Source organism: Heliangelus exortis, chromosome 2 (assembly GCF_036169615.1).
Source record: "Heliangelus exortis chromosome 2, bHelExo1.hap1, whole genome shotgun sequence".
NCBI lineage: Eukaryota > Metazoa > Chordata > Aves > Apodiformes > Trochilidae > Heliangelus > Heliangelus exortis.
The window spans coordinates 119387659-119412641 of NC_092423.1; the positions used below are offsets into that span (position 1 = coordinate 119387659).

The window sequence follows — 24983 nt, forward strand, 5'->3', positions numbered from 1 at the left end:
GTCCCAGGGAATATCTGAGGAATACTGGGGTGGTTCTGAAAATGCAGAAAATTCTTTCTCATCTTTTTGTGTCGCAAACTAGAATAAATGGAGTAATTTAAAGATGTTTAAAATATCCTTTCTAGGTGGGGGAGCAAATTAATCTCTGTAGTAGTGCCAGGTCTGTGAGGAGGTTATAAGCTTTGGGAGTAAGTTTTTAAAAATAATCTTAAATACATTTTAATATAGAAACCTTATTTATAGGCAGAGCACAGCTGTTGGTGAGATGGTGTTTTCTCAAGGAAATAACTAGTTTCTCCTTTACTGAATGAGAACAGTAGGAACTATCACCAAGCCACTGTCCAACTCAGGTTGGGGCTAGGACTTGGACAGGGACTGGAAGAAAATTTGTGCCCAAGTTCTCTGCTCCTAGAAAAGATGCACAATTTTAGCTAAAACATAGTACAATAGGCTTGGAAACAAGTGCTTCCAGTGTACAACAAACAGTTTTCTTTGGCTTTTTGGTATAATAAATATTTGCAGCCTGAAGACCTAGAGCATATTATGAGTCTGATCAGGTCAGCCAGGGCAGCCCTTTTTCATACTGAAGGGGCAAAATTGCATCTGAAATTCCACAACCCTTGAGCTTGTGGGACCCAGGTTTCTTGTTTTCTCAAAAAATGCATATTTTCATTTTTGCTCTCCTCCTGATGCTTGAATGATCAGATGTGGATATGCTGTCAGTGTTCCTAGGATTCACCTTGGGAAGCCGAGCCTTTGTTACTAAATATTTGGAATGGAACCTATAATTATTCTCTCACTGGGGACTCATAACACAATCTGCTGCCTTGAAAACTCTTACACAAAACAGCTTGTGGGACTGGGATGGCTGGGAAGCAGAGAAACTAATACAGCACTCTGGGCCAGAGGGAGCAAGGCAGAGCGAAAGCTAAAGCCCCACTGGGAAATTCATTAACTGCAGCTCCTACAGCTGCTGTAACTTCCTGTTCTGTCACTGTCTGGAGTTTTTCCTCGTGTCCCACTCCCTGAAGACAATTCCAGTGTCATGGTCAGGACTCTGAGGTTTCTCACCTGTTGAGGTGCTGCATCCTCATCTCCTCTCCCTGCCAAGGGTGATGGGTCTGACCTCAGAGGTGGCAGGAACCAAACTGTGTGGGCAATGCAAGAGTTCCCCATCTGCTGTCTCATTCTCCCAAAGGGAAAAGAGAAGTTATTTACCATCATCATCATCATCATCATTGTGTTTTTGCTTTTCTCCCAGCCTGTACCAAGACGTTTCAAGTGCCCAGGAGAGATAGTAACCACTTGCAGGCTGGCCCATGCATGATTATTTTTCTAGCCCAAACTTCTGCTATAGCCTCATGCTGCATTGCCCTATGAAAGCATCTCAGGCCCCAGGAACATGAAACACAAGGCCATAGGCAGAGAACACATCCTAACAGCCATTCCACCTGACAGAAAAAGTGTGAGGATACATGTGTGAGAACAGGGGTGTACATGGTTGGTTAGGAATCTTGGGCAGAGCAGTGTCTGCAGGTAGCTGCAGTACCTCCCTCTTCTGTCAGACACCTTTGACTTCTCCCCAGGTAGGAGCCAGTTGCACATTTCTGTTTTCCAAACAGAAAGCCACCACACGTGGAAGAACTTCACCTCTTAAAAAGAACAAAGCAATGCATAGGTTGCTGAAACATGGAGACAAACCCTTCCTGGCCTAAGCAGTACCCTGGTCTCTGAACTGCACATTGTGCCCACCAGTGTTGGCAGCCATGTGCAGTGCTAATCTTGAGGAATGGCTCCAGGCCAAGCCAAGCCATTCCACAAGGCAGCTGTGGTTGAACAGCTTGCTTTTCAAGAGTCAAGGTTGCTAGGCCTAGGATCTGTCACTTGAAGCCATCCAGACAGGCTTCTTGTAAATCAGTGGAACTCACTGGGAGGTGGAGGCTTTCTCTGTTGAAACACCCCCTGCTTGTGTGCCAGCAGCAGCAGAATAAGCCTGAAAAAGTTTCTCTCTTACTCTATAAAAAAACACACCTTCTCATTAGATGGCCTGGAAACAGTCTGGACTAGACAAAATGCTGACTTTCTACCTGGTGTTCTGTAAAGGGGTCTGACTGTCCTGTGGCTTTGCCTGTCCTGTACCAGTGCTGAAGTCATGTGCCACCTAGCCATGAGTTGGGGCTGCTGTTGCAGCTCCCCAGCTGAGCAGAAGTGCTGAAGAAGGAGAGTTGAGATGCAAAGAGGAGGAAAATATAAAGGCTTGCAGGAGACCTTCCCCAAATAGCACTGTGTAGTGGTACTGTGTCTCCAGTCAATCACTGATGCACTGTGTCTGAATGTTGCACTGCACTGTTCAGGCTACACATTCCTGGTAATAAATGTTATCTGGATCTCACACATTACTGAAAAAAATGGTTTGCATGTCATCTTAGCTACTGGATCATCTCTCTTCTTTGCAAATCCTTGCTGCATGAGTACTTCTGCCTCCTCCCCTAGATAGTCCTACTCTGTTAGACCAGGATGATAATCTTCAGTTTCAACTAAGTCTTTGCAATTTGCCTCACTTGGATACTTCATTTAACTGCTAAATCTACTTCACAGATCAGATTTGTAGCTGTCTTAAGCAGTGAGTGTGCTTGCAAAGAGCAGTGTTTATCAGCAAATGTATATGCAAGGTACACTGGCATTTAAAAACAAAGCTTAAACACAGAGAAACAGAATTTTATAGCTGTCTACTACACATGAGAAGCAGATCCAGCACACAAAAATAGCCCCCTAGTTCTTAAATCTGTATTTTGAACTGACTTTCAGCCAGGTGTTTCCACTTTAATTTGATCCCAGGCATTCCTAGAGGTGATGTAAGATCCAGATCCACAAGGTAATAATGAAGTCAAGAGTTGAAAAATTATCAAGGCCTAATCTGGCAATTTAGTCCCTTGTAAATCATTTGGTTAGTTATTGCAGGGCCATTCTTACCAGCCAAGTTCTCTTGAGATTTAGCATTAACTTCGCCACCTGTTTGACTGTCAAAGAGATAAATATCCTTGAAGGGAATCTTCCACTCCTGACTTTATTTATGACTGGGGGGAAAAGGATGGATTTACTGGGAAACTTCAGCAGCAAAAGGCTGCATATGCTGAATCAGGGACTGATATGATTCATTTAATCTGTTTGATATTACGCATAAGGTCCCAAAATGAAACATGCAGGATTAAGAAATTCCTCTGGCTTGTTTGCTGGATGGAAAGCTCTGATGAAATATAGTCAGTTGCTGCTTTTTCTTCTTCTATTTTATTTTTTTGTTGTTCTTGTTTTGTTTTGTTTGGTTATTTTTGTTTGTTTGTTTGTTTGTTTGTTGGGTCTTTTTTTACAATCAAGCCCAAAAGTCAAAAGATCACATTAGAATTATTCTGTAACTTAATACTGCATGGCTTTCAGAGCACCTGTGCACTCAGTATACCAGTGGCTAATACACAAAAAGTGTATCAGTGGGTTTGAAAAACTCCTCTGCTGGGAGATAAAGGAAAAAAAAACCCAAAACACAGGATAATAAAAACAGCTCAATAGGATGGATCCTTCAGTTAACTGCCTGGGTTATAGGGACAAACCATGTGGTAAGTTGTGAGCTCTGTTATTGAACTGAGCAGCTTGTGCCTTGAATCAAAAATAAAGCAAAATACTTACACAAGCTCAAACTTGAGACTTTTACACAAAACATAAGCTCAAATTGCTGCTCAGGTTTTGGGTTTTATGTGTTTTTTTGCTTGGTTGGTTTTTGTTTTCTGTTTTTTTCTTTTAGGAAAGTCTGAAAAGTCTGAAAAGTTTGAAACAACTGAAACTTGAGCGGGCTAGAAGTAAAGATTAAAAAAGAGATTTTAGGTTTTAAATCAGTTATTTCCTGCACATACCAGATGCTTCTGAGAATATTTTCTTGCTTCTCTTCAGTTTGAAATAATACAGCTTGTAGTGTGGGGTTTGTAGAGGGGTAAAGAGTATGGAAATACACACACAGTCCACAAAAGTTGAAGCCTTTTCTCCAATTGTTCAGTACCCTGAATATGCATCCAAACCACACGGTTTATTCCGTGTCACATCTGCCCTGGCAGCAAGCAATTTTCTCCTGCTCACAGCAGTTTTGCACACATTTGCCAGAAGTGGTACTGTATTAAATTCAACCAAATGATGTTGACTCTACTGAAAAGCTAGAAAAAGACTTCCACAGCTTTTCTACCCCACCAGCGCTCCCAATCACACAAAGCAACTACTGTAAACTAATCTTTTACCTGAATTAACACAGAGTGTCTCCTTTCCTAGGCTTTTTAGAGGCACCTGTTTTGTTATTCTGTCCTCTTGGAGATGGCTGGCAGCAGTGGATGGGAGGCTGTGCCTCCATTGGCATGAGGGCAGAAAGCTCCTTGTTCCTCCAGGCTGTTTTACCTGCCAAAGGAGAGAGAATAACCAAAAAGCTGCTCTTTATCAGCAAGGGATTTTTTAAGCTTTATGAAAAAGTGTGGGGTTGGAGGCACGGGAGGCATCCTTTCAGCCTAGGAGAATATCTATATTGAGAGGTGTAAACTAAGAAACAGATTGATGGAGAGGAACTGGTAGAGCTCTGGAAGATGCTGTGAGCAAAGCTGGGAATATCAGTGCATCTTAAGGAACTGGGAAAAGTAAGTAAGTTAATATGGAGTTAGGGAATACTCAGGATTTTATTTAGAGATGTTTCTTTCCAGAATGTGAATCCTGTGTGCTCCTTATGTTCAGCTGTAGAGTGGGCAATGCCAGGACCACGGTCTTCAGTTACTGCTGGTGGGAAATGGGGAGCTAGAGCTGAAGTTGTCAAGCCCTTTTTTGGGCACTAGAAATGTCCCCATGTGGATGAAAGCCTTTCTAGGATCTCTGAGAGCACAGGGTCAACCAAGCTGTCGGTGAGAATATACTCAATATCCTCTCTAACACCCACTGGCATTTCTGGAAAAGACTGACAAGCTTTCAGGTCCAGAATCCCAGCAGTCCACAGCCCAGAAGACCTTGGGCTGTTTAGAAACCATTCACTCAGTTAAATTCATTACATTACTTTTGATGATATTAATGTTAGCCTTTTGTTTGACCCAAACTTCAGCCAAATTTTGTGGAGCTGCAGGTGTTGCATGGGAAAGAGAAGATGGAGTCAGCTGTCTCTCTGAGGCGATCCTGTTTACTTACAAAAAAAATTCCCAAACTATGCTTTCTCTGGAGGTCTCAAGCTGCAGGTGACAGTCCTTTTGCTCCATTTCATGTTGCTGTCAGCCAGCACTCAGCTCAGGATACTACCTCTCCTCAGGCTTTTCTCAGAATCACTTTTCTGGACAAATTTAGCAATGCAGGAATCTCCCAGGCAACGTAGGAAGGGCCATAAGAATGCAGCTCATTTTTGGGGAGCCTTGGTACTGCTTTTTTTTAAAACTGTCTGCTCACTGAATTGGAAAAGAAAATACAGAAGAAGGAATTCAGACACGTTCCACAGGTGTGGAACCATTGTCCTCTCCATACTGCTTTACTGACCTGACCCCCTGCTTTGCTTCTGGCCCAGTTTCAGCCCAGGAAAGGTTGGGGAGGCTGCATGGTGGGAGAAGCCATTTGGTATGCAGGGACAGCTTTGGTAACTGCCCCTTCTTCAGTCAAAGTTTCAGGTTTGTTCCCTAGAAGAAAGATCCACTTTTTGTCAGGAACCCAGTTTTCTTCTTTCTTTTCCTGTGGGCCAGATGAGCACTCAATGGAAGCCAGGAGGGAACAATTGCATCTTGATGCCCCACTGATAAAGTGGCAGAGCAGTTTGCAGATTCAATTTTTTTGCTTTTTTGCCTAGGTCAGGCCAGCCAGACCTGTAAGCCTCTCCCTGCCTGTGACCAGAGATCTTCCAATCTCAAAACGCTGAGAAGCTCAGGCAACCAGATCATAGAAAGGTTTGGGTTGGAAGATACCTTAAAGGCCATCTACTTTCAATCCCCCTGCATGACCAGGGACACCTTCTACTAGACCAGGTTGCTCAGAGCCCCATCCAACCTGGCTTTGAACAGTTCCAGGGAGAGGGCATCCACATCTATGGGCAACCTGTCCCAGTGTCTCACCACCTCACAGGAAAGAATTTCTTCCTAATATCTTATCTCAATCTGCTGTCTCAGTTTGAGATGCCAGGAGCTTAAGAGCAGGGTGGAAAAAACGGGTATGAGAGGGCTGAGAGGTCATGATCTGATGAGCACTTTGAAGGACTGGGCTTGGCTGGCCAAGGTGACAGTGACCCAGGAGGACAGGAAGGGCAAAGGTAGCTGATAAGGACAAGAGCCAGAGTGAATGGGAATCGACCCTATGTGGGAGCCACCTCCCTGTACATAAGTGTAAGAGAAGTAAATGGGCTTGTGCAAGCAATTTATTCTGGAATTTCTTAACTGTTGAGTCCTTGGACCACATAATTACAAATTTTTTCACTGTGTTGATAAGAATATATACATGCTTAAGGTATATTGACATGAAAAAAATTACCCCAATGCTTCCAAAATAACATTGGTCTTATAGAAAACTGACTAATGGTTCCTCAATCCCTCTTTCAAAGTGTTATCTTTTGAAAAATGAGCAAGAAAGGCTGTAAAAGATAAAGCTGAAAAAGGAAGAGCCAATATAATCAGGGATAAACAGAAATTTGGGGTTAAGTCCGCTGGCTATTTTTCAAATGTAGCCCTATGGAAAGACAAGTTTGTGTGTTCAAAGGTATGAAATAAGGCCATGTGAGTCTGAATTTCCTGGCTCGTGTCAGTCTAAGTCATTATAAAAATGTGTATATAGGGGTGTGAGTACTTATAATTCGTGCCTTTCAGCTATCTGGGATACACTTTTTTGTTGTTCCTGTATGAAACTTAACAAGCTTGGAGCTTGGAAGAACAAAGCCTGGAGAAGTAAATCTTCAATTATAACTTGAATACCCACTCTTAATCATGAGAAAACAGGCAAATTGGCCATTAATATTCCAAATGTGAGTTTAAGATGATTTGCTGGCAATTGGCTGTGTGCACATGTACACACATACAGAGTTGCTTGCATCCAGCTTTACAAGAAATCTCGGAAAATATCCCAGCCTGCTTTATGGAATTACAGTAAGAAGAATGTGACACCCTCTGCCATTATGCTTGCTGCCAGTGATTCGGGCGGGGGTGGTGGGGGAAGGGGAAAGCTTTTGGCAGAACAGCTCAAGGTCCCCCTACACTTGAACTTTGAATAAGCAGTGACTGTATCTTTAGGAGAACTGTGGGTGTTAGAGCAGGACAGTGAGATAGAGTGAGAGTAAAAATACCTCAGCAGGGGTTTTCCTTTGGCTTTATGGAAAATGAGGCAAAACCATTTGTGAGTTCCTCGTAATGGGAGTGCAAAGGGACACAGGATTTATTATTTTTTGATTAAGGCAGACGGTGGTTTTGTGAGGTCATCACTCTTAGTCACAGCTATCTCATGGCAGCTGAGCAGCTTTTCTGTCTTCACCTGCCTGCATTGCTCATCCAGTGCCCTGGGAGCCTCCTCCTGACCAGGTTTGAAAGGGCTCTTTGGATGAGAGGAGCTTTTAAAAACAAAGCATGCTTCCTTTTGACTAATCTCTTTCTGATTTCTTTTTTGGTGATGCAAACCCATCTCTGGACTAAAGTGTGGCTGATACTGCATCTATCCATTGTTCCAGGGACTTCCCATTCGTTTTTTCCCTGAAGGAACAGCTCAAGAAATGTCTGAGAGTGTTGGAGCTGTTTCCACTGTCCTTGCAGGTGCAGGATGACCAGAAAGTTGAAGAGCAGCATGACCCTGGCTCAATTCCAGGATCCCAACCCCCTTGGAGTGCTCTGCCTTCACCCACCCAGCCCCAGGGACTTTTCTGGGGGGCAGAGCTCCCTGCTTGGTCTGCCCAGTCCCACAGAGGGGGTTTCACTGCAGCTGGGCTCCTTTGCAGTGTTTCCCCCCAACCAAGGCTCCGGGAGGAGGTGGTGAGCAGCAGAACCACACTTGCCTCCACCCATGATTCGGGCACTGAGAAGACCCCATTACTGCAGTCCCCCAAATGGTTCAAATGTGGGGTGAGCAACCCCAGGGAGAAAGAAAAAACATTCCACATCTCAAAAATCAGAGAGGAAGCCACATTGCAGACAACAGCTTCTGAGAAAGGCATGCGTGCTGTCCACTGAAAAAACAAAAATGCATTTAGGTGCACACACAGAGATAAACCCCATTTACACAGCCAGCACCCACTGGGCTCTCTCTCTTCCTGCCTGAACTTAATTAAAAATATGGATTCATTTTCCATATAGATTTTGATAACGACATGAGCACTTCAAGTATATCTTTCTCGTGTATTGTGCTTAAAACCTCTATTTGTTCAGTCCCCATAACCAGCTTAAGTCTTTCCTCTCACTTCAGTAATCATTGGATCAGACCTGCAGCTAGTATCTAAGAGCTTCCTGACTGCTTATAGCTAAACTGTAACCCCGAAAATATCACTAAAATCTAACAAATTTTTCTCATATTTCCTTCCAAAGCAATTCTACCCTTATGAGTTGAGAATTACGTAGTATGCCTCATGGCAGGTTTTTAAATAACATACCAAAACTGTGTTTGCCACTTGCTAGCCCTAGTAAATTTGATATTTACACTGTCATCAGCTAAAGTGTGTTGGGCTCCTGTTGTGTGAGTTTGGGGATTTGCTGGGGTTTCTATAAAACACAGGCCAGCTGCAACAGTGAAGGCAGTTCAGTTTAATAAGCTAATAAATACATTTAATGACCCTCATTATGTCTTGCAGTGATATCTGGTATTAAAGTGCAAGTGTTAGCCTGGGTAAAATGTAAAGTAGAAAGTCCCCTGCTGAAATGGTACACTCTGTGTGTGCATGTGTACATACATACACACACACACATATGCACATAAACCCATTGCACGTTTCCTATAGGAGAATGCTATGGTATTTATTTCTCATTAATTCTTGAGAGATTTCAGCTGTCATCAAAGCTCAAAAAGAGGAAATAATTTTAAGTTGCAAGAGAGTAGGGTAGAAAGGAGTTGTAGGAAAGATCTGCCCCAATAGGAAGAAAAAATGACCCCTTGCTGGCTAGCAGACATGCTGCACCCAAGCTGGGTAGCCAAAAAAAGCCCCCACTGGGCTCCATGTGCTTTTTAATGGATTGGGAGGGGGGGCCTGAAACTCCCACAACTTTGAGCTGCAGTGGTAAAATCAGTCACCAGTCCCACATGGAATGTGTATACCAAGAAGCTCCCCTCTGGGCTGACAGACAGGAAAACAAAGCAACCACCTTCATTAACAGAGCTTGGAGATAACACAGGCTGTGGAGGCATTGGGTCCTTGTAGCCCTGCCATGCTGTGGGCTTTCTGGGTGCTCCTCCTAAGAGGACACTCTAGATAAACTTCTGGGCCAAGATGCTGGGGTGATCCTGCAGCCACCTTTGGGATGGTTCTGCTTTGATGGGAAGGAGGGGGCCATGCTGAGGAGGTCCTGTGCCAACTTGCTTAGCACAGGGTGCTAACATGGATTTGGGGCAGAAAAAGCCAACCCTGAGCCAAGACCATGAGGAATGGCAAATGTCTGTGCATGACTTTACATCCTAAGGTGAACACCCATCCTGGTAGGTACCTGAACCAGATGACATGAGACACCTCTGGGACTGGAACCAGCCAAGCTCAGCACAGCTTAAGGTCCCTGAGGGATGGCTCTACTGCTTCCAGCTCTGGCACAGCACCAGGGCTGCTGTTGAGAGGGCACAGAGGTTTGATATTTCAGGCTAAGTGGAGACTGGAGAAGGTTTTTAAAAGTCTCCTCCCTGATGAGATTTGGACCCTGATGCTTTTGGATGGGCAAAATAAAAGGGAGATGCCATATGGAGAAAAAAAGTGAAGCAATTAAGTAAAAGAAGACAAATTGTGTATTTTAAAATACATTTTCCCCATGTAGTCACTGAATCAAAACAGGCCGATCACTAGACCACCTGGACCCAAATGTTAGCATGTATATCTTTTTTATGTACACTATAGATAAACTCATGAATTAACTGATTAGTATTACTTTGAGAACTACAGAAAGCAGAGAGGCTTGAACTGTTTCTATTGTCACCAGCAAAGTGAGATTATCCTAGAATTCCAAATATGCCCAATCTTTATTTTAAGTAAATATGTTAATCTGCTTAACAAAATCTGCTTCTCTTGCAATGTTCCTCTGCTTTCCCACTTGCAGGATAGAAAATTATCTTGATTATAAAAGAATCCTCCCAGACCTTTTTTTTCGGTCATTTTACCTTAAGCATAGAAACTTTTCTGTGCCACTCAGGCAATGCATGAGCATTGTGAGACTTCCCAAGCCAGGCAGTGATCCTGCTCCCTGTGCACCGTGAGGGGATGGGAAGGAGCCCCCCTGAGCCTGTCCACGTACCCTCTCTGCTCCAGGCTCTTCTCGGAGCCTTTGGAAGTGCTGGTGTCAGCTCTGTGTTTGTTTGCTCTTCATGCAAGGTCAGACTTTCCCCTCCAGAACTATCCCAGGTGGCTTTCTAGCCTCAGCCAAGCCCTTTTTTTGGAGACTGTACACAGCCAATCCTGATTCCAGATAACCGGAATGGTGCTCACGTCGAACATGCTGTGGGCTTCTCTGATACATCCAACAAGCCACATTTTTCCTTTGATCTACTACTCTCATTAGGAGCAAATTGAGGGATGATAGCTTTTGAAGACAGTTTTTGTAGCAGGTCAGGGAGGTGTGGGACAGCCTGTAAGAGCACAGGACCACAATGGTTCAGAGGCAAGGAGAGCATTCAGACAACAGGCTGCATGTAGGGAGAGCTGGAGACAAGGATGGGACCTGTAATGCAAGCTGGTCACCCAGGGCCAGGAAGATTGTCCTCCTTGGAGTTCAATAACACTGTTAGTCACCATGAAAATATTGGAAAATGTAAACTATGGGGGAACTTCTCATAAGCTGGGAAGCTAAGTTGACTCCCGGAGCATCCCCTCTGAACTGGAGATGGGAACAGCTTGCACACAGGCTCTGAAGTCATCGACCCGTGTTCAGCAACACGGCCTGAGCTCCTGTGTCCCCAGGCAGATGTGGAGGGTTACAGCGAACTGTCTCTAACCAGTGATGCTCTGTTTCCCTTTGTCTCACCACAGAAGTCAGCATGACCTTGAAATGGGACTTGTCCTGGGAGATCACGCACTGTATTTCCCAGAAGAACTTGTGGCAGAGAGAAGCTATGAGAAGAACAAGCCTTAGAGGATCACAACCTTGGAAAGCAACAGAGGAAAAACCCAGTCCATTGTTAGAGAATCATAAAATGGTTTGGGTTAGAAGGCACCTTAAAGATCATTTCAGTCCCCCTGCTCTGGGCAGGGACATCTTCCACTAGACCAGGTTGCCCAAAGCCCCATCCAACCTGGCCTTAAACACTTCCAGGAATGAAGCAGTTGACCATAACTTCCCTGGGCAACCTGTTCCACTTTCTCCACAGGAAAGAATTTCTTCCTAATATGCAGTTTAAATCTACTCTTTCAGTTTTCCCTCATCCTATCAGTGCCTGCCATTGTAAAAAATCCCTCCCCAGATTTCCTGTAGGTGCCTGTAGGTACTGGAAAGACACTGTAAGATCTCTTCTCTAGGCTAAAGAACCCCAGCTTTGTCAGCTTGTCTTCATTATAATGATGGTTTCAATAACCATCATATAATGATGGTTTCAATAATCATCATATAGTGGTTTTCAGAGTGTTGGGTGGCTGGTTACCTGCTAAGAGACAAACTTTGTAAGCAAGGGCAGCCAGGGAGCAACAACCCCCGCATTAGATATTTCTTCTCATCCATTACCAGGTGATAATCCAAAATCTTGCAGACTGCACAATGGCACTGACAAGCCACCAGTGCTTTGGAGAGTTGTGTACTGTTTATACTGTGTATAAACTTGTCCCCAGTGTTACACTCCTTGCAATAATGCTGTGATTCATATGACAGCTCTTGTGTACCTTACACATGCCAGCTGCTGCAGCACGTGACTCTGTTACTCTTGCTATTTGGGTTTGTCACCTTTTTTTTTTCCCCAGGGGTGAGCTTCCCTTCCTAATGGACCTCTGCAAGATAAGGATGGGTGTGGAAGTGGGTTGAAATATGACCTGATGATGTTAGCATCAGCAGACCTGCCAGCTCACTGCCTTCTACAGTGGGTGTTTCAGCTTAATCAGTAATCACAGCAGAGTCTGTAATGGCCTTCAAGTCTGGTACTGCCCCAGGGTCCACATGCTGGCAACAGGTGAATGCTCACCATCTTTATTGGATGCAATAGGATCAGGGCAGGGAATTTCTCCCATGTGCCACAGGAGGTCCACTTGCATTTTCCCAAAGAGGAATGTGTTCCTGGCAAGTCTAGGGGTAATCCAACTGAACTCCAAAGGAGAGGGCTGCATCTAAAGAGATCTGGAAGACTCTGCATCCCACAACAGCACTGAGAAGCCACTTCACCCATTACAGTTTGAGAAGGAAGCAGAGGCATTTCAGGGAACTTACCCAGGCTGGTGTAGCCTGCCAGGGACCTTTAGTAGGAAAATCACAAACTGGCCTCCTATTCCATTGAAACTTTGAGAGTATTCTGCTGTTCTGTGAGTTCTTGGGAAAGTGAACTACCAGTCTTTAAAAAAAAAAAAAAGAATCTTGTTTCAGATTTTGATAATGACAGTCCAGAAGTCTGAACATCTCTCTGGCTCCAGCAGTCCCCACTAGCTTTACTTTGGTGATAGCTGCTTCTTTGCTTTGAAAAAAACAAAAACAAACAAACAAAAACCAAACAAAAAACTCTTAGACTCTTGCTGTGGCACTTTCTAGTGTTTTGAAACTGAAAGGTGCTTTCCTGAGCACTTTGTAAGACAGAACTCCTGCACCTTCCAAGGAAGATACAAGGGAGCTGAACAGGCATCTGACTGGGTGGGCAGGCAGGAACAGAGTCAGAACTGGTACGTTTCCATTTCAAATTTCAATATTTTCAACAGAAATCAGTCTCAATATAGTAATATTTTCATCAGAAAGAAGAAAGCATTTATCTAGAAAACCTTTAAGTAGGTGTGATTGAGGGGATTGTGCCACTCACTCTCTGGGCTATAGAAACTATAGGAAATATTTCTCTTGTCCTGAGTCAGCTCTGAAATAAGCTCTTGCAGACCATCAGGGGGAGGACAAACAGTTCCTTCTACAGTCACTCAATTGCCCTTTCTGGACTTACTACACTTTGCACCATTGCCAGTGGCTTGGCCTGAGCAATCTAACCTTTAAAATGAGGCATCTGGTATTTCTGGTGAGTAAGAACTGAAGAAGAAAAGAGTTTTTCATTACCACTGCTCACAACATCTTTCCCAGTTCTTATTCATCTTGATACCATCAGCCATTCTCTGCTTCTGGGTGAAAGAGAGTTGAGCCAGTCTGCTCAAAACCCCACTCTTTCCACCTGGACAATGAGCCACTCCACATCATTACAGTGATGAGAATATCTAGGCTGGGGAGCCCATACTTTCACATGAACTAGAAGAGAGGTATTTCATTTCTTTGTATTGCTTTGAAAATGCCCTCTGAGATGACACAGACAAAAAGCAGACCCAGCCTACACTACCCTGTAAGACAAGCCCCTGCGTGGGATAGGCAGTGAAACCTTCCTTCCTCCTCAGTGAAACCCAGGTTATTTGACAGAAGCACCTCCTGATAGAAAATTGAACATTGTGCCAGGCAGGAAAATTAAGGTTTATGATTTATCAGTGTCTGGCCTGCCTCTCCAATGCTCTTCCTGCACCTTCATTCTTCCTTGTATGCTTTCTGTCTCAGGCTTGTAAGCCCAAGGTGTTGAGGGAGAAGAAGGCTGGCTGAGCATTCATTTCCTGCAAGCGTTTCCTGGATGATGTAAGAACAAGAGTGGGAGCAGCAAACAGCTCCTCAAATATAAACTCTGTCGGGATGTTTGATATTGTGTGTAGCAAATAGTACTCAGAGGCTCAAAGGAAAGGTTTTTTTTGGTCAGTGAGTTTAATCATTAGGAGAATATGTTTTTTTAAAAAATTTTCCTTCTCCTCATCTCTAGTAGGAATTTGAACAGTAAGAGGGGAGCCCAAGAAGCTAAAAGGAAATGTCCCCTCATTTCAAGTTTATTACTGAAAGTGGCCAGATGTCATTTGTTTGTGACTAGAAAAGGGAAGTTATATTACAGAATGTGACACTTCAAACCCCCTGGTAAAAACAAAAGCAAAAATGGAAAAGCATTCAGCTGCACTCATTTACATTTGTGATCCACAGCCTGGGGCCTTTTTACATGGAGATAAGAACTGAATTTTATCACATTTAGGTACACTGTGAGTGTTGCATGTCCTGCACATTCAGTCAGGTGTTCATCAGTTGAATCCAAAACTAACTGGGTTGGTGGGTGGTGGAGGAAATGCTCTACATCAACTGGTTTTAAGTAATCTAACGTGAATACTTTTTTCTTTCCCAGTCTCAGCTGGAATGCCCTCTTGTACTTGCACTCAGAGCTGTGAATCGATGCCTTGTATGGGGTATGAGTTCTGCAAGAAAAGTGATATGAAGTTCTTCAGCAATGAACTAATTATTCTGGCAAAGTGGCATCAAGTTCCTGAGCAATGAATTAGTTATTCTGGCACTTTACTGAGCACTAACTGGAGTGGGGGAGCAGAAACACCATAGCCTATAGATATCCTACTAATTCTGCCAGAGAGTAGGCACCAGGCAAAACCTCTGCCACCATTCATGGATTCATATTAGCATTTCAGATCTTCTGCTGTTGCTGAAGAAAGAGATAGCTTATACCATCCTGAAGTGCTTACACCAGCAAGGCTTCAACGTGCCCACGTGAAACCACTTAAGCTGTTCTTCTTTGTCAAGGCACGTGAAAGGGATAAATACACCAGTGAACTCATAAGTTACATCAGGAATTATATAGGCAGCATGACATCAGCTTCAGGCTCCCTAGGCCAAGCTATGAACTTCTGCAGTGAAAGAACATCCTGGAAGAAAAGACACATTCACACTACAAGTATGATTCACCCTACCTTCTCTACAAGTCTGCCAACAGCCAGTCACAATTTATAGGCCATGAATAGCCAAGAGTATGAACAAGAGGCGAGACCAGCAATTCCTGTTCCAAAGGCTTCCAAATATGAGCAGGATGTCACAACTTCCAGCCATATTACTAAGTGCTGAATGTGCCCCGAAAACCAAACAAAAACCTTTGTGCTCTGTCTCAAGTTCTCTTCAAATTCTTTCTCAAATATGTTGACTTTCTATACATCTGCATGAGATCAAGTGTTACTTACAGAAATGCCCAGAAAGTGCTGTCCAGAACTACTTCTTACCAGCCAAGAATTACCACCCTTGAGTGATTACATCTTGAACCTAGAAGTTTCCAGACTAGGAAAGGGGTAAAAATTTCTCAAGTTTATTTGAGGAGTGTAATGAAAAGAATAGAAGACATCTATTCTGGACATGCTGGCTATTCTTGTGTTTGTAAAGTAAATAGTACCAAATACCATTCCCAGCCACTGGAACGTGTTTATGTTGTTGGGGTCCCTGGCACAGTTCTCCTAATGCCAGGTAGTATTCTCCTATAATCCTCCCAGCATGTTTTGAGAGATGGCACAGGCCATGGGCCAGATCAGTCAGGTAGAGTTAATATGCCTAATTCCATGTTTTGGTGGGCAGAATAGTTCAGTACTGATATACCTAGAACATGCCTGTGGGCCTCAGGGTTGGCACAGTTCAAGTTACTACTATAGATACAGCTCTTATACACAGGCAAAGTAAAATTGTTTTGCTGATTCAACCTCCACTTCATTAGTCATACAACCAGCATGTTCTGGAAGACTACAGGAGACATGCCAGAAAACAACTGGAGACAAACCCCACACCTTCTGGGAAAAAAAAAAAAATGAAGAGGGGAAAAGATCATGCCCAAGCACTCAGCAGACAGTAGCTTACCTGGCATGGATAAAGATTGCTTTGAACCTGAGGGACCCAAGTATGCTTTCTCAGCAGAGGAGAAGGTTCTAGCTGTGTGCCAGGCTACTTGGACACAGAAGCATTCAGCTATTCAGGCTGCACTTGCTTACCACTTGGAGGAGGTTTCACTCTTGCAAGTGACACCTGTGCCACAGGGTAGGGCTCCTTCTGCTCCAAGGTAGTTCTCTTTAAAGAGAAGCTACCTGAGAGAAGAAGAAATGAGGACTCAGAAGGCCACCTGATGGGTACCTTTCTGATCATACTATCAAGAAACTTGATCTTATTGGTATGTCTGTAAAATCATCTTGGCCAACAAGAAGAGAACTGGCTGATAAGCCATTGTGGAGGGGATATATATCAGAATTCACAAACTTATTAATGGGATTTCCTTTGAGAAAGAAGCAATTGCTCGTTCTAAATGAGATCTGCAAAATACCAGTGAAGGAGGTGAGTGCTCTCCTCAGTATCAGCATGGACAGGACTGACAGGGCTAAAGTAAGAAGGCAGGCACTCTCCTTACTGTATCAGTGCATGATTGTCCAAGCACTGCAATGGGGATGAAAAACCACTCTGTAATCAGAACCGACCCACTCACCATAATCAGAGGTCTATGGACAGTCAATGTGGATGGAAACTAAACATTCTCATTAGAACAAAATTAGAGTAGGATCACTCAAAGCCACTGGAACAGCACCTGTTAGTTACTCTGAGAACTGCTACAGCCTCTGTGAGATACCACTATTGGCTCTGTCTCCTGTGTGTCGGTTTTATCCATCCCAGCTGGTTGAAAAATTCTGGATTGCTTCACAGATCTGGTACAGATAGGCTGTCTCTGAGTCAGTGAACTGCCAGGTCACAGTGAAAACATGTTTTTCCTCTGTGCTGTCTTTCTTCACTAGTAATAGCCTAATTGCCTTGGAATTTGGCATATACAGGTTAAGAGTGATTTTGTGCTTTTTAATCTGATCAGTTACTCACAGTGATTTATCATTTTCCAGAAGTGAAGAAATAAAGGTATTTCAATGTGGAAGTCCAATTCTTAAATCTTCCATTTAGGCTGCACAACATATAGAAACTAAACCTTTGCCTTAAATGTGCAGTCACAGAACAAATGCAAGCAGTGAACCTTACACAATCCAGAGAGGACTTGATCTAGTTTTGGCATTGAAATAATATTTTTTATTTTCCATGCAGCCCAAGGTCACACTGTCCCAACTGCAGATAATACAAACCCCTGATATATACAAAGGGTGAAACTTTGATAGGCTCATTTGGCTTAATTTTTACTACAAAAACAATACCAAGCACAGGGATGACACAGCACTCAGAGGGCATCATCCAGCAGCTAATCTGCAGAAACAGCTCTGGTTGTGGTGCTGAGTTCAACTCTGTTCCTCTCCCAGGCATAGATGGAGCAACTCTTTGATACTCTGTGTGGAGCAGTCACTGGTCTTATTTGGCCAGGACAAAGCCGAAAGGTAAATTAAATGAGTGAAAAGAAGTCATTTCAGTTGAAAAGAGGATCTCAGAAATTTGTGTTCCTGGCATACTGCAGCAGAAATTAGCAATGGACCAATTTATATGATTCTATGACATGTGTTTAATGGATTTGGGCTCACAGACTGAGCTCAGCCAGAGGATTCCAAGAACATTCCTAGAGGAGCAGTATTTGCCCTGGAACTAGATGCCATCCTCCCAGAAATACACCAGATGAAGAAGCAGCTGCTAGAAAGGAGGCAGAAAGCTGGCTGCTGTGAACCCTATACATTCTGTTCTCTGTTTAATGTCCATGAGGAGAGGGGGATTCTGATCTGGCTCACAGATTTGCTAAACAGCAAGGACAGATGCTGCAAAATAAGGGACAACAACATTATTTGGGTGAAATGTCAACCATGGGGAAAAAAAAATCCATCATCCAAATGAAGGTTATGAGTAAAAGGCTGAGAGAAAAAGCGTTATCAATGTGTTCTAGCACAGGACATGAAATAAAAGGGTAAACAAGGAGCATGGGCTAACCCATTTTAAGGCCAGGCTGACAGTGGCAAGTACATCACCCACCCCACTGCTGTCATTAATCTACAGTCATCCACAGATGATGGAGAAGACCCTAGTGAAGCAGGTCATATAAGAGCTGGATAATTATGAATAATGGGAGCTCAATAGTTGCTTGTGCCCTAAAAAGTGATTACACAAGACTTAAGCTGCTTGTTACTTGGAGAACTCTACATGCCAGTTGTAAAGCCAGTTGGGATTTAGAGCAGGTCTCACCCACCTTTAATTTCCTAAAGAGCACAAAGCTGTTAGGTTCAAGATAATGTAGTATCAGCTGTGAATTAACATAAAACTGAGGAAGCTGTGAAGTACCTTTGACAGGGATGTATTCTGATGAACTTAAACGTGTCATGTAGCCATTACCACAGCTGTGCCAGAGAGGTGCTGACTGCTGCAACTGGAGGTTCAGGTTTGTCACATTCCCTTTTCTGAAGTGTAACACAAGCCACCTCCTTGCTGCGTGGTGGATTAGCCTTGAAGACTTCCCTTAGCTCTAAGCCAGGGTGTAGTGCTCCACAAGTCCTTATTCCCCTTAGCACACCTAGTAAGTTAAATATTTTTTATTATTATCTCAGTAACTTCATAGAAAACTGCTGCTAATATATAATGTTGTCACTATCTAAATGTAAAACCACTTAGAGACAGTGATGGCCAGGTCCAAAGTTTTGTTTTGCAGTGGTCAGGATTGTCTAAGCATAAGAATGTTCAAGAAGGTTCTGCTTAGATGGTTTCTAAACAAACATTCAAACAATATAAGGCCTGGGAAACATCAGATATGACAGTGAATTTTTCAGAATCATGTGCAGGTTATTATGGAAAATGTGTTGCTTCTTTGGCTCAGAAGCCTGGGTGCAATTTGGAGAAACGCTGGAGTTCGGTTTCCTTCCTGCTGAATGAGGTGGGGGTCCCACATCCCTGAAGTATTTTGGAAATCCCTCCCTCTTCTCTTCATGATCTGTAATGCAGCGTGTCTGGGTAAACTTGAGACACTTTCTAACAAGGCCTTTCTTGCCTGTAGCTTCACTGAAGTGATTTGACCACTCTGCTGAGCATGTTCTACCCCAGACGGTTCAATAAGGTAAGACACTGTTAAATTCTGACACCGTCAAACAACACGTTGAATTTTCTTCAGAGGTCTTGAGTCTCTGAGATTACATCTTTAACACATCAATAACTTAGCCTCTGGTTAGCAAGGATCTCTCAGGCGTGACTAATCAGCAGATGAAAGTGTCTTTGTGGGGATTAGCTTTAATGAAAAGAAAAGGGATAGTTATTTTGGTAGTTTGAAATCTTCCATAAATCAAAGCAAATACTGACAAAGCAGGTTCATATGGTAAGAATGAAGCTATTGTGAATAAAATTAAGGGAACAGCTACTTTTATATAAATCACAGGCCAGGACAGCATTTGTAAGAGAGTTCATGGGAACAAGATCATTTAACTTCTTCAGGTGTAAATAAATGATATTTAGCTAATGTTAAAGCATCCTTAAAGAAAAACAGATGGATGAGGGTCCTTAGTAGGGAGTTTCTTTTTTGGTCTTAATTTTCCTTTCTCTTTTGCATGCAAAGAATACCCAGCTAGTTTATCTTGGCCACTTTGTTCCATACAGGGACAAACAGCCAATGTATAACTTGTTTTTTACTACTGCCAGAGAGGAGATCATAGCCAGAAAATCTTTAGTCTGGATCACTCATAGCAGCTGTTTCTGGCTGGTGTAAGTTAGAAAGCTTCTTGGTCTTCTATAATGTGGCTTGGAGGAGCTTGTGGGGGCCATGGGGATAGTGGCAAAGAGAAAGCAATGCAAACTCCACGCCTTCTGGGGAGTATTCATGTTCAGCTCCTGAACTTTAGACCTCCTATATACTCCTGTGTGGTTAATGTGCTGTATAAATAATCACCCCTTGAGCTCCTCCGGGCAGTGAGTCAGAGCACCCACGCTGAAAGCTTAACCCTCTCTGATGACTTCAATGTACCTAACAGCTCCCTTCCCTTTATGTTCTCCTCTTGGTTTATGCCGTGCCTTCTCCATTGCTTAATTGAGACTTTTAAATCCTTAAGGCTGTAAGAATGAGTCCCAGACTCATAATTATAACGTTGGAGTGTATCTCTCTGCCCTTGACTTAACCGAACATCCTTCCAGGTAGCCTGAGGAAAATAAGAAAACTTCTCAGATTCAGGTTCCTTTGTTTTCAGCTATGCTTCTGTACTGCTAACATATGGACTGTTTTGAAAAAAGCTATTTAAACACTGGGTCTGGGTATTGCTAAGTGGTTGATGGGAAATCACAAATGCTTGCTCATCGTTCTAAAGAAATGCGGCATTAAAGGTAGGGCTCTATAAAGAACTACCAACTCATGTTACTGCTCAGGTAGGATTTTGGAAGGCTTCCAGTGCTCTAGAGTCTTTCAGTTCAGTGTAGAAGAAAGGGTACAAGGAAAAAAAAAACAAAACCAAATACCCTGACTGTTGGGGTTTTTTTTCTTGTACCCTTTCTTCTTCTTGTGTTCTCACAGTTCAAGCTTTTAAGGGACTCAAGTGAATGGCAGAGCCCTGCTGAAGAGTTTGTGAATTAGGGTCTTACTCTAAGCTTTTTTAGAATTGTTTTCATAAAGACACTTTCCACATTAACTTAGGCTAATGATTAAATATTTAATATGGATCATTGTTCGAACAAGTGCCATTTTTTCCCTCTTCATTTTCAAGCATGGTTTGGTTTTAGTCACTGGGAATGTGTACATGTGTGTGCATGTGTATCTGGGTTTTAAAATCATAGTTCAGTTATTGCAAGCTTTCTAGGGAAATTTAAGCAAATTACTATGTGGTTACATGACGACAAGAGGAGGATTAAAAATTAATTTTCATGGAAGAATTTACCATACAGCCTGGTATAATTACTCTTCCATTACGTAGTTTTTAGGGTCATGTTGAAAAAATAAAAACCCCAGACCAACAAAACTCTGTAATTCATGGTGTTTACTTGATTCATAATTTACAATGGGAAGGAAAGAAACGTTATGTGAAAAAATACTATGTGCATTTTTGCACAACATTCTACTGATATATGAATCATGCTTGTCTTTGGTTAACTCAAGGGAAATAATCTCAGTAATGTATGTAAGGCAGTCATGCCCACATGTCTGGATTTTTTTATATCCAGATTTCAGTGGAAAGAGAGATGCTTTTTTAAACAGATGGCAAACAAGCCCCTTTCCCCCCAACTACTTAGCAAATATAATAACATAGCTAATTATAGGATGGTGTATGTTAATCCATTCATATGCTTGCTCCATATATTTAATGTCACAAGTCAAAGGGATCTATGGAATTACCGGGCAACGGCAGCTAAATTACATCCAATGTTCCCTCTTTATGTATACTTTGAGACTGAATCTCTTGGGATCTCTGTTGGCAATTCAGTGCAAAGGCTAATGTAAAATTCTGTAGCTGCTGTGTTGTAGTGATGTTAGGAGAAGCTGAAGCTTGCTCAGAGGCTGCATCTGCCTGGTCTAAGGTGATCTCCCATGTCACATTTACTCTCAAGAGTCAAAAGGAAGAAGGCAAGGACAGAGGTTCCCTGTGTATTTTCCCCTTGGGTGATGGCTGTGTCATGTGTCTGTGATGCTCCCAGGGCTGCTGGCAGGAGCACCACAGCCATCTGCTGAGTTGCAAAGGCTGTTCCTTTCTTCCCTCAGAACTACTGCATCTTTTTCAAACTTTCTGGACCCTCCCCTCCAAAGAACCCAGTCACAATCGCTGAAAGACTCATCAGCATTGATTCAAGCATGTCAAGCACCTACCCACTACTAAGAGCTGCCTCTTGAGGGTCAGCAAGGACAAGGAGCCACCAGTTAGACCTGTGAAGCATCAGCCCTCCCTTTGGCTGTAAGCAGGTGGAGCATCTCCTGTTATTTTGCATGCCTTACAGATAAAGTATGTGTGACACCGTTCGTGCTGGAGGTCAGAAGCAACTTTGAAAACATGCCCCTGCGAGAGGAGAGGAATGCTTATTATCTGTGAGGACAATGGCTCATTTTGCTGTGACTGACAGTCTGGAGTACCTTGTACCAATAAAAGCCTGATCTCAAGTGTCAGATGCACTGAGTAAATATCTACGGGGTTTTTACATCAAAAAGCTGGCTGGTATGGTAAGGAAAACAAGCTCAGAAGCAGACCATCTCTTGGTTAGTTTGTCATTTCTCATATGTAAAAGATTTGTCAGACAGGAAGATCTGGCTGTTTACATCACCGGTTCTTTTTATGTAAAATTCAAAGCATATTACTAAAAAAGTATAAAAACTCAGGTTGAAAAAATGTGAAACTTGTAAGAGAAAACAGTAATACTGTCTGGAACAGGTTAAACACCAAAAAGAAAAGAGAAAATTCAGAGTACCCAAGTTCTGTAATCTATGGATCTTCCTACACGCATGTTTGCTTCAAGTGCACTTTGAGATCTGTCAGAATTATTTAAAACTTTAAAAAATGTATGGAAATTAATTTAGTCACTTGTCACAGGCTAGCTCAGGAAAGAGAAAAGTCTCATAAATTACAGAGGGATTAAGTTGGGGAGGGGGTTCAGAAAAGTGAGGGTTGGTGATGTTTCTATCTGTGCAAGTGCCATCCTCACCCTCCAAGTGCAGGGGCGAGGTGTCTCTCAGTTCATGTAACCATCGTGGCACCCATTCACTTCCCACAAAATGCTGAAAACTCAAAATATTCAGGGTACAGAAAGTGGTTGAAAAGTAATCTCCTGCTTGAGTTTTCCTGACGATTTCCATAATTTTGGTACTTTCTTAATTAAAATTATTTCCTGCCAGATTTAAGTCTTGGCCCCATCAGAAAACCAAAGCTGCAGTGAGTTTAGGTTCTCCTACACTACCTCCACAAAGGTTTTTCCCCAGTCTTATAGTCCTTCTGTATAGCACTTGGTGGTGTGGAGGAGCTGATGCTCCAGTCCACAGCTCACCCCATTTCTGGGGTGGGATTATGCCTGCAGAGTGACAGCCCCACCTTTTTTATGCAAAATTCTTCCCCCGAGAAAGCCTCCCAGGACAGATTTCCAGTGAGACTCAGCCCTGGCTGCCTTTTTCTGGGGCCTCATCCCAACCCCACAGCTACCCTGGGCCTTTACCCTGAAGGCAGCACCTTCCCCATGGATATATTTCTCTGAAGTTCTCCTGGAACAACCTCCCCATGCTCCCCAAACCTGAGAATCTTCCTCAAGTCTGTAGGTTGCTTTTTAAAAATAGAGCATGCCCTGGCTCTGTGTCTCACCGGGCAGAGGGCCTACTGCCTGTCATCCTTGATGTCTCTCTTACTACTTGTTTCAGCTGGTTGTTTTCTCAGTATTTAAAGGCTCTGTTGTGTTCCACGCTTTCAATTAAGGAGGAAAAATGCTCTCTGTGTTGTAAGAGTGAAACTGGCAGTTGCACACTTTGGTTTGTAGCATAAACAGTTGCACAAGGATTCATTGGCAACCTTCCCTTCACTAAGGAGGCTATCAGCTAAATGTCACAGATGTGGCTGGGTCTTGCCAAGAGCTGGAAATGTACTGGGAAACTTCTGAAAATGCCCTCAATCTTTTAAAAAATTAAAAAAAAAAAAAAAAAAAGAAGAAGAAAAAGAATAAGGAAAGGAAAAAAAGCGGCTTTCAAGGATATGGTGGACACATGCTAGCTGCAGGAGAGGATGGAGACTTTCTGAGCATATGGTTTTTGTCTCTTCTTGTGCATTCCTCCTTACCTCTGGAGTCCTCTTCCTCACATAAGAGGCTGTGCCTCTCCCCCATCCGAAGGAAGCCTTCCTCCTCAGGAGCTCACTTCTTCCGTGTGGCCTGTATAGCTGAGCTGTTCCTTCTTGGTAACAGGATCATAAATACCATAAAGCATTAAAATTGCCCTGACCCCTTGACACCTTCATTACGAGCAAAGCAACAGCATGATCTTATTGCTGGAACACTTGCCCTCCCTTCCCTCATCACCCACGGTCACGTCATGGTTTAACTACAGCCTAATCCTGCAAACACTTCCTACCCAGCAGAGCACTTACCAGCACCTAAGTAGCCCACTGACATCCTTGGATTATTCCAGGTAGTACATCCTAGGAAAGCTAAAGAAGTGTTTGCACCACTGGGCCATTTGCATTGCAGGCTCTTGGGGGTTATTATCTTTTGTCTATAAAGAATCTTGCACACGCACGGTGCTGTATAAATAATTAATAATAGCAGAACTCACATCGAACTAGCACATGTGGGAATTCATACCGCTGGCTTTCCTGGCCCCCAGAAGAAAAAAAGTACAGAGTTACAGAGTTTGGATAGCAGATCTGGGCTTGTGGAGTTTGCCCTGCTCTGGGAAAGTGTTTTCTCTTTCTCTGCACCAGAGGAAACACCGAAGGACCTTCACCCAGCAAGAAACGCACAGGAAGCTCATTTAAAGTAAATCCAAAATCTGATTAATATCTCCCAAAGGTAAATTAAAGCTCTTATCACCCTGTCTAACCTTTAATTGCATAATACGGGAGGTCTGGGTTTTATCAAGCCATTGACTCTCTTTGTGTTAAGATTTCTTTGGCTTTCAGCAATGTTGCACAGATTGTTCCGCGGTGAAGGCCTTAAGCAATAAAATAAAACTGCTAATTTTATTTCCAATGCAATCACCCTTGTTGTTCCCAAATTTTGTTATACTCTTTTCTCTTTGAAATATCACAGAATGAATTTGAACGGATCCAAATTATCAAAGGAAATAAAAGATGCATGGTGTGTTTTTTTTGAGTCAAAGAACACATGAGAATTAGCTTTTCTCTAAAGATACTGAGTATGTCATGGTCATACATTTTTCAGGCTTACATCACCTGTTGCTCAGAGGGAAGTTTATCACCTAAGTGC

The 24983-nt window shown here is 43.0% G+C and overlaps 1 long non-coding RNA gene across 1 annotated transcript; it reads right to left on the bottom strand.

Moving 5' to 3' along the window:
• Positions 1 to 1073: 1073 nt before the first annotated feature.
• On the bottom strand, positions 1074 to 24054 carry LOC139793296 (uncharacterized). Its single transcript, XR_011724575.1, has 3 exons — positions 23840 to 24054; positions 4281 to 4434; positions 1074 to 1189 (listed from the first exon to the last, which is right to left on the bottom strand). It is a non-coding gene; the product is annotated as an uncharacterized lncRNA (long non-coding RNA).
• Between the last annotated feature and the right edge of the window lie 929 nt (positions 24055 to 24983).